Here is a 13,301-nt window from a genome sequence, read left to right as displayed (position 1 = left end):
AGACCCTCTTCCCTCAGGCCCCACCCTGACCCTCACTGGACTCATACCCTCATCCCTCAGGCCCCAGGCCCCGCCCTGACCCTCACTGGACTCAGACCCCTCATCCCTCAGACCCCAGGCCCCGCCCTGACCCTCACTGGACTCAGACCCCTCATCCCTCAGACCCCAGGCCCCGCCCTGACCCTCACTGGACTCAGACCTCTCATCCCTCAGACCCCAGGCCTAGCCCCGCCCTGACCCTCACTGGATTCAGACCTCTCATCCCTCAGACCCCAGGCCCCGCCCTGACCCTCACTGGATTCAGACCTCTCATCCCTCAGACCCCAGGCCTAGCCCCACGCTGACCCTCACTGGACTCAGACCCCTCATCCCTCAGACCCCAGGCCTGGCCCCGCCCTGACCCTCACTGGACTCAGACCCTCATCCCTCAGACCCCAGGCCCCGCACTGACCCTCACTGGACTCAGACTCCTCATCCCTCATACCCCAGGCCCCGCCCTGACCCTCACTGGACTCAGACCTCTCATCCCTCAGACCCCAGGCCCCGCCCTGACCCTCACTGGACTCAGACCTCTCATCCCTCAGACCCCAGGCCCCGCCCTGACCCTCACTGGACTCAGACCCCTCTTCCCTCAGACCCCAGGCCTAGCCCCACCCTGACCCTCACTGGACTCAGACCCTCATCCCTCAGACCCCAGGCCCCGCCCTGACCCTCACTGGACTCAGACCTCTCATCCCTCAGGCCCCACCCTGACCCTCACTGGACTCATACCCTCATCCCTCAGACCCCAGGCCCCGCCCTGACCCTCACTGGACTCAGACCTCTCATCCCTCAGACCCCATTCCTAGCCCCGCCCTGACCCTCACTGGACTCAGACCCTCATCCCTCAGACCCCAGGCCCCGCACTGACCCTCATTGGACTCAGACCTCTCATCCCTCAGCCAGTCCCCCAGCCTAGCCCCGCCCTGACCCTCACTGGACTCAGACCTCTCATCCCTCAGACCCCAAGCCCCGCCCTGACCCTCAGTGGACTCAGACCCTCATCCCTCAGGCCCCAAGACCGGCCCTGACCCTCACTGGACTCATACCCTCATCCCTCAGACCCCAGACCCCGCCCTGACCCTCACTGGACTCAGACCCCTCATCCCTCAGACCCCAGGCCTAGCCCCGCCCTGACCCTCACTGGACTCAGACCCTCATCCCTCAGACCCCAGGCCCCGCCCTGACCCTCACTGGACTCAGGCCCTCATCCCTCAGACCCCAGGCCCCGCCCTGACCCTCACTGGACTCAGACCCTCATCCCTCAGACCCCAGACCCCGCCCTGACCCTCACTGGACTCAGACCTCTCATCCCTCAGACCCCAGGCCTCAGGCCCCGCCCTGACCCTCACTGGACTCAGACCTCTCATCCCTCAGACCCCAGGCCTCAGGCCCCGCCCTGACCCTCACTGGACTCAGACCCCTCATCCCTCAGACCCCAGGCCTAGCCCCGCTCTGACCCTCACTGGACTCAGACCCCTCATCCCTCAGACCCAGGGCCTAGCCCCGCCCTGACCCTCACTGGATTCAGACCTCTCATCCCTAAGACCCCAGGCCCCGCCCTGACCCTCACTTGACTCAGACCTCTCACCCCTCAGACCCCAGGCCTAGCCCCGCCCTGACCCTCACTGGACTCAGACCTCTCATCCCACAGGCCTCAGGCCCCGCCCTGACCCTCACTGGACTCAGAGCCTCATCCCTCAGACCCCAGGCCCCGCCCTGACCCTCACTGGACTCAGACCTCTCATCCCTCAGACCCCAGGCCTAGCTCCGCCCTGACCCTCACTGGACTCAGACCCTCATCCCTCAGACCCCAGGCCCCGCCCTGACCCTCACTGGACTCAGACCCCTCATCCCTCAGATCCCAGGCCCCGCCCTGACCCTCACTGGACTCAGACCCCTCATCCCTCAGACCCCCGGCCTAGCCCCACCCTGACCCTCACTGGACTCAGACCTCTCATCCCTCAGCCAGACCCCCGGCCTAGCCCCACCCTGACCCTCACTGGACTCAGACCCCTCATCCCTCAGACCCCCGGCCTAGCCCCACCCTAACCCTCACTGGACTAAGAGCCCTCATCCCTCAGACCCCAGGCCTAGCCCCGCCCTGACGCTCACTGGATTCAGACCTCTCATCCCTCAGCCAGACCCCAAGCCCCGCCCTGACCCTCACTGGACTCAGACCCTCATCCCTCAGACCCCAGGCCCAGCCCCGCCCTGACCCTCACTGGACTCAGACCCCTCATCCAGACCCCAAGCCCCGCCCTGACCCTCACTGTACTCAGACCCTCATCCCTCAGACCCCAGGCCCGCCCTGACCCTCACTGGACTCAGACCCCTCATCCCTCAGACCCCAGGCCCCGCACTGACCCTCACTGGACTCAGACCCCTCATCCCTCAGACCCCCGGCCTAGCCCCACCCTGACCCTCACTGGACTCAGACCTCTCATCCCTCAGACCCCAGGCCCTGCCCTGACCCCCACTGGACTCAGACCCTCATCCCTCAGGCCCAAAGCCCCGCCCTGACCCTTACTGGACTCAGACCTCTCATCCCTCAGACCCCAGGCCCCACCCTGACCCTCACTGGACTCAGACCTCTCATCCCTCAGACCCCAGGCCTAGCCCCGCCCTGACCCTCACTAGACTCAGACCTCTCATCCGTCAGACCCCAGGCCCGCCCTGACCCTCACTGGACTCAGACCTCTCATCCCTCAGACCCCAAGACCGGCCCTGACCCTCACTGGACTCAGAGCCTCATCCCTCATCCCTCAGACCCCAGGCCTAGCCCCACCCTGACCCTCACTGGAATCAGACCTCTCATCCCTCAGACCCCAGGCCTAGCCCCACCCTGACCCTCACTGGACTCAGACCCTCATCCCTCAGACCCCAAGCCCCGCCCTGACCCTCACTGGACTCAGACCTCTCATCTCTCAGACCCCAAGCCCCACCCTGACCCTCACTTGACTCAGACCTCTCATCCCTCAGACCCCAGGCCCGCCCTGACCCTCACTGGACTTAGACCCTCATCCCTCAGCCAGACCCCAGGCCTAGCCCTGCCCTGACCCTCACTGGACTCAGACCCCACATCCCTCAGACCCCAGGCCCCGCACTGACCCTCTCTGGATTCAGACCTCTCATCCCTCAGACCCCCGGCCTAGCCCCGCCCTGACTCAGACCATCATCCCTCAGCCAGACCCCCGGCCTAGCCCCACCCTGACCCTCACTGGACTCAGACCTCTCATCCCTCAGACCCCAGGCCTAGCCCCACCCTGACCCTCACTGGACTCAGACCATCATCCCTCAGCCAGACCCCCGGCCTAGCCCCACCCTGACCCTCACTGGACTCAGACCCTCATCCATCAGCAAGACCCCCGGCCTAGCCCCACCCTGACCCTCACTGGACTAAGAGCCCTCATCCCTCAGCCAGACCCCAAGCCCCGCCCTGACCCTCACTGGACTCAGACCCTCATCCCTCAAGCCCCACCCTGACCCTCACTGGACTCAGACCCTCATCCCTCAGACCCCAGGCCCCGCCCTGACCCTCACTGGACTCAGACCTCTCATCCCTCAGACCCCAGGCCACGCACTGACCCTCACTGGACTCAGACCTCTCATCCCTCAGCCAGACCCCAGGCCCCGTCCTGACCCTCACTGGACTCAGAGCCTCATCCCTCAGACCCCAGGCCCCGCCCTGACCCTCACTGGACTCAGAGCCCTCATCCCTCAGCCAGACCCCAAGCCCCGCCCTGACCCTCACTGTACTCAGACCCTCATCCCTCAGACCCCAGGCCCCGCACTGACCCTCACTGGACTCAGACCTCTCATCCCTCAGACCCCAGGCCCCGCCCTGACCCTCACTGGACTCAGACCCTCATCCCTCAGACCCCAGGCCCCGCCCTGACCCTCACTGGACTCAGAGCCCTCATCCCTCAGCCAGACCCCAAGCCCCGCCCTGACCCTCACTGTACTCAGACCCTCATCCCTCAGACCCCAGGCCCGCACTGACCCTCACTGGACTCAGACCTCTCATCCCTCAGACCCCAGGCCCCGCCCTGACCCTCACTGGACTCAGACCCTCATCCCTCAGACCCCAGGCCCCGCCCTGACCCTCACTAGACTCAGACCTCTCATCCCTCAGACCCCTGGCCCCGCCCTGACCCTCACTGGACTCAGACCTCTCATCCCTCACACCCCAGGCCTAGCCCCGCCCTGACCCTCACTGGATTCAGACCTCTCATCCCTCAGACCCCAGGCCTAGCCCCGCCCTGACCCTCACTGGACTCAGACCTCTCATCCCTCAGACCCCAAGCCCCGCCCTGACCGTCACTGGACTCAGACCCCTCATCCCTCAGACCCCAGGCCCCGCCCTGACCCTCACTGGACTCAGACCTCTCATCCCTCAGCCAGACCCCCGACCTAGCCCCACCCTGACCCTCACTGGACTAAGAGCCCTCATCCCTCAGACCCCAGTCCCCGCACTGACCCTCACTGAACTCAGACCCCTCATCCCTCCGACCCCCAGCCTAGCCCCACCCTGACCCTCACTAGACTCAGACCTCTCATCCCTCAGACCCCCGGCCTAGCCCCACCCTGACCCTCACTGGACTCAGACCCTCATCCCACAGGCCTCAGGCCCCGCCCTGACCCTCACTGGACTCAGACCTCTCATCCCTCAGACCCCAGGCCTAGCCCCGCACTGACCCTCACTGGACTCAGACCCTCATCCATCAGCAAGACCCCAAGCTCTGCCCTGACCCTCACTGGACTCAGACCCTCATCTCTCAGCCAGACCCCGACCCCCGCCCTGACCCTCACTGGACTCAGACCCTCATCCATTAGCCAGACCCCACGCCCCGCCCTGACCCTCACTGGACTTGGACCCTCATCCCTCAGACCCCAGGCCCCGCCCTGACCCTCACTGGACTCAGACCTCTCATCCCTCAGACCCCAAGCTCCGCCCTGACCCTCACTGGACTCAGACCCCTCATCCCTCAGACCCCAGGCCCCGCACTGACCCTCACTGAACTCAGACCCCTCATCCCTCAGACCCCCAGCCTAGCCCCACCCTGACCCTCACTAGACTCAGACCTCTCATCCCTCAGACCCCCGGCCTAGCCCCACCCTGACCCTCACTGGACTAAGAGCCCTCATCCCTCAGCCAGACCCCCGGCCAAGCCCCGCCCTGACCCTCACTGGACACATACCCTCATCCCACAGGCCTCAGGCCCCGCCCTGACCCTCACTGGACTCAGACCCTCATCCCTCAGGCCCCAAGACCGGCCCTGACCCTCACTGGACTCAGACCTCTCATCCCTCAGACCCCCGGCCTAGGCCCACCCTGACCCTCACTTGACTCAGACCTCTCATCCCTCAGACCCCAGGCCTAGGCCCGCCCTGACCCTCACTGGACTCAGACCCTCATCCCTCAGAACCCAGGCCCCGCCCTGACCCTCACTGGACTCAGACCCTCGTCCCTCAGCCAGACCCCCGGCCTAGCCCCGCCCTGACCCTCACTGAACTCAGACCCTCATCCCGCAGACCCCAGGCCTAGCCCCGCCCTGACCCTCACTGGACTCAGACCTCTCATCCCTCAGACCCCAGGCCTAGGCCCGCCCTGACCCTCACTGGACTCAGACCCTCATCCCTCAGACCCCAGGCCTAGCCCCGCCCTGACCCTCATTGGACTCAGACCTCTCATCCCTCAGACCCCAGGCCTAGCCCCACCCTGACCCTCACTGGACTCAGACCCTCATCCCTCAGACCCCAGGCCTAGCCCCACCCTGACCCTCACTGGACTCAGACCCTCATCCATCAGCAAGACCCCTGGCCTAGCCCCACCCTGACCCTCACTTGACTCAGACCTCTCATCCCTCAGACCCCAGGCCTAGCCCCGCCCTGACCCTCACTGGACTCAGACCCTCATCCCTCAGACCCCAGGCCCCGCCCTGACCCTCACTGGACTCAGACCTCTCATCCCTCAGACCCCAAGCCCCGCCCTGACCCTCACTCGACTCAGACCTCTCATCCCTCAGACCCCAAGCCCCGCCCTGACCCTCACTGGACTCAGACCCTCATCCCTCAGACCCCAGGCCCGCCCTGACCCTCACTGGACTCAGACCTCTCATCCCTCAGCCAGACCCCCGGCATAGCCCCGCCCTGACCCTCACTGGACTCAGACCTCTCATCCCTCAGACCCCAGGCCTAGGCCCGCCCTGACCCTCACTGGACTCAGACCTCTCATCCCTCAGCCAGACCCCCGGCCTAGCCCCGCCCTGACCCTCACTGGACTCAGACCTCTCTTCCCTCAGACCCCAGGCCTAGGCCCGCCCTGACCCTCACTGGACTCAGACCCTCATCCCTCAGACCCCAGGCCCCGCCCTGACCCTCACTGGACTCAGACCTCTCATCCCTCAGACCCCAGGCCTAGCCCCGCCCTGACCCTCACTGGACTCAGACCCTCATCCCTCAGCCAGACCCCAAGCCCCGCCCTGACCCTCACTGGACTCAGACCCTCATCCCTCAGACCCCAGGCCCCGCCCTGACCCTCACTGGACTCATACCCTCATCCCTCAGACCCCAGGCCCCGCCCTGACCCTCACTGGACTCAGACCTCTCATCCCTCAGACCCCAGGCCCCGCCCTGACCCTCACTGGACTCAGACCCCACATGCCTCAGACCCCAGGCCCCGCCCTGACCCTCACTGGACTCAGACCTCTCATCCCTCAGACCACAGGCCTAGCCCCGCCCTGACCCTCACTGGACTCAGACCCCTCATCCCTCAGACCCCAGGCCCCGCCCTGACCCTAACTGGACTCAGACCTCTCATCCCTCATCCCTCAGACCCCAGGCCCCGCCCTGACCCCCACTGGACTCAGACCCTCGTCCCTCAGACCCCAGGCCTAGCCCCGCCCTGACCCTCACTGGACTCAGACGCTCATCCCTCAGGCCCCACCCTGACCCTCATTGGACTCAGACCCTCGTCCCTCAGCCAGACCCCAGTCCTAGCCCCGCCCTGACCCTCACTGGACTCAGACCCTCATCCCTCAGACCCCAGGCCTAGCCCCGCCCTGACCCTCACTGGACTCAGACCCCTCATCCCTCAGACCCCAGGCCCCGCCCTGACCCTAACTGGACTCAGACCTCTCATCCCTCATCCCTCAGACCCCAGGCCCCGCCCTAACCCCCACTGGACTCAGACCCTCGTCCCTCAGACCCCAGGCCTAGCCCCGCCCTGACCCTCACTGGACTCAGACCCTCATCCCTCAGACCCCAGGCCTAGCCCCGCCCTGACCCTCACTGGACTCAGACGCTCATCCCTCAGGCCCCACCCTGACCCTCATTGGACTCAGACCCTCGTCCCTCAGCCAGACCCCAGGCCTAGCCCCGCCCTGACCCTCACTGGACTCAGACCCTCATCCCTCAGACCCCAGGCCTAGCCCCGCCCTGACCCTCACTGGATTCAGACCTCTCATCCCTCAGACCCCAGGCCTAGCCCCGCCCTGACCCTCACTGGACTCAGACCTCTCATCCCTCAGACCCCTGGCCCCGCCCTGACCCTCACTGGACTCAGACCTCTCATCCCTCACACCCCAGGCCTAGCCCCGCCCTGACCCTCACTGGATTCAGACCTCTCATCCCTCAGACCCCAGGCCTAGCCCCGCCCTGACCCTCACTGGACTCAGACCTCTCATCCCTCAGACCCCAAGCCCCGCCCTGACCGTCACTGGACTCAGACCCCTCATCCCTCAGACCCCAGGCCCCGCCCTGACCCTCACTGGACTCAGACCTCTCATCCCTCAGCCAGACCCCCGACCTAGCCCCACCCTGACCCTCACTGGACTAAGAGCCCTCATCCCTCAGACCCCAGTCCCCGCACTGACCCTCACTGAACTCAGACCCCTCATCCCTCAGACCCCCAGCCTAGCCCCACCCTGACCCTCACTAGACTCAGACCTCTCATCCCTCAGACCCCCGGCCTAGCCCCACCCTGACCCTCACTGGACTCAGACCCTCATCCCACAGGCCTCAGGCCCCGCCCTGACCCTCACTGGACTCAGACCTCTCATCCCTCAGACCCCAGGCCTAGCCCCGCACTGACCCTCACTGGACTCAGACCCTCATCCATCAGCAAGACCCCAAGCTCTGCCCTGACCCTCACTGGACTCAGACCCTCATCTCTCAGCCAGACCCCGACCCCCGCCCTGACCCTCACTGGACTCAGACCCTCATCCATTAGCCAGACCCCACGCCCCGCCCTGACCCTCACTGGACTTGGACCCTCATCCCTCAGACCCCAGGCCCCGCCCTGACCCTCACTGGACTCAGACCTCTCATCCCTCAGACCCCAAGCTCCGCCCTGACCCTCACTGGACTCAGACCCCTCATCCCTCAGACCCCAGGCCCCGCACTGACCCTCACTGAACTCAGACCCCTCATCCCTCAGACCCCCAGCCTAGCCCCACCCTGACCCTCACTAGACTCAGACCTCTCATCCCTCAGACCCCCGGCCTAGCCCCACCCTGACCCTCACTGGACTAAGAGCCCTCATCCCTCAGCCAGACCCCCGGCCAAGCCCCGCCCTGACCCTCACTGGACACATACCCTCATCCCACAGGCCTCAGGCCCCGCCCTGACCCTCACTGGACTCAGACCCTCATCCCTCAGGCCCCAAGACCGGCCCTGACCCTCACTGGACTCAGACCTCTCATCCCTCAGACCCCCGGTCTAGGCCCACCCTGACCCTCACTTGACTCAGACCTCTCATCCCTCAGACCCCAGGCCTAGGCCCGCCCTGACCCTCACTGGACTCAGACCCTCATCCCTCAGAACCCAGGCCCCGCCCTGACCCTCACTGGACTCAGACCCTCGTCCCTCAGCCAGACCCCCGGCCTAGCCCCGCCCTGACCCTCACTGAACTCAGACCCTCATCCCGCAGACCCCAGGCCTAGCCCCGCCCTGACCCTCACTGGACTCAGACCTCTCATCCCTCAGACCCCAGGCCTAGGCCCGCCCTGACCCTCACTGGACTCAGACCCTCATCCCTCAGACCCCAGGCCTAGCCCCGCCCTGACCCTCATTGGACTCAGACCTCTCATCCCTCAGACCCCAGGCCTAGCCCCACCCTGACCCTCACTGGACTCAGACCCTCATCCCTCAGACCCCAGGCCTAGCCCCACCCTGACCCTCACTGGACTCAGACCCTCATCCATCAGCAAGACCCCTGGCCTAGCCCCACCCTGACCCTCACTTGACTCAGACCTCTCATCCCTCAGACCCCAGGCCTAGCCCCGCCCTGACCCTCACTGGACTCAGACCCTCATCCCTCAGACCCCAGGCCCCGCCCTGACCCTCACTGGACTCAGACCTCTCATCCCTCAGACCCCAAGCCCCGCCCTGACCCTCACTCGACTCAGACCTCTCATCCCTCAGACCCCAAGCCCCGCCCTGACCCTCACTGGACTCAGACCCTCATCCCTCAGACCCCAGGCCCGCCCTGACCCTCACTGGACTCAGACCTCTCATCCCTCAGCCAGACCCCCGGCATAGCCCCGCCCTGACCCTCACTGGACTCAGACCTCTCATCCCTCAGACCCCAGGCCTAGGCCCGCCCTGACCCTCACTGGACTCAGACCTCTCATCCCTCAGCCAGACCCCCGGCCTAGCCCCGCCCTGACCCTCACTGGACTCAGACCTCTCTTCCCTCAGACCCCAGGCCTAGGCCCGCCCTGACCCTCACTGGACTCAGACCCTCATCCCTCAGACCCCAGGCCCCGCCCTGACCCTCACTGGACTCAGACCTCTCATCCCTCAGACCCCAGGCCTAGCCCCGCCCTGACCCTCACTGGACTCAGACCCTCATCCCTCAGCCAGACCCCAAGCCCCGCCCTGACCCTCACTGGACTCAGACCCTCATCCCTCAGACCCCAGGCCCCGCCCTGACCCTCACTGGACTCATACCCTCATCCCTCAGACCCCAGGCCCCGCCCTGACCCTCACTGGACTCAGACCTCTCATCCCTCAGACCCCAGGCCCCGCCCTGACCCTCACTGGACTCAGACCCCTCATGCCTCAGACCCCAGGCCCCGCCCTGACCCTCACTGGACTCAGACCTCTCATCCCTCAGACCACAGGCCTAGCCCCGCCCTGACCCTCACTGGACTCAGACCCCTCATCCCTCAGACCCCAGGCCCCGCCCTGACCCTAACTGGACTCAGACCTCTCATCCCTCATCCCTCAGACCCCAGGCCCCGCCCTGACCCCCACTGGACTCAGACCCTCGTCCCTCAGACCCCAGGCCTAGCCCCGCCCTGACCCTCACTGGACTCAGACGCTCATCCCTCAGGCCCCACCCTGACCCTCATTGGACTCAGACCCTCGTCCCTCAGCCAGACCCCAGTCCTAGCCCCGCCCTGACCCTCACTGGACTCAGACCCTCATCCCTCAGACCCCAGGCCTAGCCCCGCCCTGACCCTCACTGGACTCAGACCCCTCATCCCTCAGACCCCAGGCCCCGCCCTGACCCTAACTGGACTCAGACCTCTCATCCCTCATCCCTCAGACCCCAGGCCCCGCCCTGACCCCCACTGGACTCAGACCCTCGTCCCTCAGACCCCAGGCCTAGCCCCGCCCTGACCCTCACTGGACTCAGACCCTCATCCCTCAGACCCCAGGCCTAGCCCCGCCCTGACCCTCACTGGACTCAGACGCTCATCCCTCAGGCCCCACCCTGACCCTCATTGGACTCAGACCCTCGTCCCTCAGCCAGACCCCAGGCCTAGCCCCGCCCTGACCCTCACTGGACTCAGACCCTCATCCCTCAGACCCCAGGCCTAGCCCCGCCCTGACCCTCACTGGACTCAGACCCCTCATCCCTCAGACCCCAGGCCCCGCACTGACCCTCACTGAACTCAGACCCCTCATCCCTCAGCCAGACCCCAGCCTAGCCCCACCCTGACCCTCACTAGACTCAGACCTCTCATCCCTCAGACCCCAGGCCCCACCCTGACCCTCACTGGACTCAGACCTCTCATCCCTCAGACCCCTGGCCTAGCCCCACCCTGACCCTCACTGGACTCAGAGCCCTCATCCCTCAGCCAGACCCCAAGCCCCGCCCTGACCCTCACTGGACTCAGACCCTCATCTCTCAGACCCCAGGCCCCGCCCTGACCCTCACTGGACTCAGACCTCTCATCCCTCAGACCCCAGGCCTCAGGCCCCGCCCTGACCCTCACCGGACTCAGACCCTTGTCCCTCAGCCAGACCCCCAGCCTAGCCCTGCCCTGACCCTCACTGGACTCAGACCCTCATCCCTCAGACCCCAGGCCCCGCCCTGACCCTCACTGGACTCAGACCCTCATCCCTCAGACCCCAGGCCCCGCCCTGACCCTCACTGGACTCAGACCTCTCATTCCTCAGACCCCAGGCCTAGCCCCGCCCTGGGAATGAAAAGTATGTGAACCCCGGATCGTCCGGCTCCTTCGCTCCCCATACATCTGTTAGCCCATGTGACTGCATCAGGGAGCAGAGCGCCCTGAAAACCCTGGGCTTTCTACCGGTATACAGGCTTCTGTCGGCCAGATCAGCTGAAATATTGAACTCCCCGCATACCAAAATGGGTACGGGCCAGGTTGCCAGTCCCCCCTCCATTATTTCGAATACTTCTGGGTCATCTTGATTAAATCCGTATATCCCACATATTGTTAGCCCACACTCCATCTCCACCAGGGCCCATCTACCAGGTGCGTCTGTTTTAACCCGTTTAACCCCGCCCAACACCTTTTTACCTAGTATCGCCACCCCCCTTACTGTTGAGGTTTGAGATGAGCATGCCAGAATGTCAAAGCCGCCAACCCTGAGAAGCTGTTTTTTCGCCCACGGTAAATGTGTTTCCTGAAGACACTAGATATCTATGGGCTCGGTTTTAACAAACTCTGACAATCTGGCCCTTTTTTCCCAATCATTCAACCCCCCTATGTTAATCGAATATATACTAAGGCTCGACATCTTTAATTTGTAACAATTCCTTCATTTTTATTACCAAAGATTGTAAAAAAGAAACTCCCCTAGCAGAAATACCATGTCCTACAATAGAAAGAGAGACAGGCTTTGTGCCATAAATTCTCATTTTTTTATGCTTCCCCCCTCACTCCCACACCCCCTGACCCCAACCCCCCTGAACACCCCTCCCAGCCCCCTCCCTAACCCAGTCCCCTTCCCCCTCTGCCCGCACCATTTCGTCTCCGCCTGCACAATCTTTCCCTCAGCCTACGCCATCTCACCCTCTGCCTGCACCATGTCCCATCCGCCTTCACCATCTCACCCCCTGCCTGCACCATCTCACCCCCTGCCTGCACCATCTCTCCCTCTGCCTGCACCATCTCTCCCTCTGTCTGCTCCATCTCCTCTCCGCCTGCACAATCTTTCCCTCAGCCTACGCCATCTCACCCTCTGCCTGCACCATCTCCCCTCTGCCTGCACCATCTCCCCTCTGGTTGCACCATCTCTCCCAGTGTCCACACCATCTCCCCTCCGCCTGCACCATCTCCCCTCTGCCTGCACCATGTCCCCTCCGCCTGCACCATCTCTCCCTCTGTCTGCACCATCTCCCCTCTGCCTGCACCATCTCCCCTCTGGTTGCACCATCTCTCCCAGTGTCCACACCATCTCCCCTCCGCCTGCACCATCTCCCCTCTGCCTGCACCATGTCCCCTCCGCCTGCACCATCTCACCCCCTGCCTGCACCATCTCCTCTCCGGCTGCACCATCTTTCCCTCAGCCTACGCCATCTCACCCCCTGCCTGCACCATCTCTCCCTCTGCTTGCACCACACGGTCCACACCCCGCGCACCCCCCTAGTGATGCCACTAAATGGAGAAAAGAAAAAAACTAAGAATGTGTGTTACACAGACGAAAGCAAGAGAAGAGAAAGAAGAAACAAAACAAACACAAATGAGAGAAACAAAAGAAATAACCGTCTTGAGAAAAAGATCATTAAAAAGGGTGGAGGATCCAAGTAACAGGGAGAGAATGATTAAATAACCAGTCAGAGAAATAAAAAATCTAGAAAACAACTACAAAGAAACAAGAAAAGAAAATTATAGAAATGCACAGCTGCACACAGTAATGGAAAAGCGAGAACAGTAAAGAACAATTGGACAGGAAGGAAACGAGGAAAAGATGGAACTGAGGTTGCAGCAGGATGAACAGAGTGAAAGGAAAGACAGTGCAGTACAAAGGATTCTTGTTCTCCTCTGAGCCCGACTGAT

This window comes from Lissotriton helveticus, chromosome 7, assembly GCF_964261635.1.
Source record: "Lissotriton helveticus chromosome 7, aLisHel1.1, whole genome shotgun sequence".
In the NCBI taxonomy this organism is placed as follows: domain Eukaryota; kingdom Metazoa; phylum Chordata; class Amphibia; order Caudata; family Salamandridae; genus Lissotriton; species Lissotriton helveticus.
The sequence above is the reverse complement of the archived record's forward strand: the minus strand, read 5'-3'. Positions refer to the sequence as shown.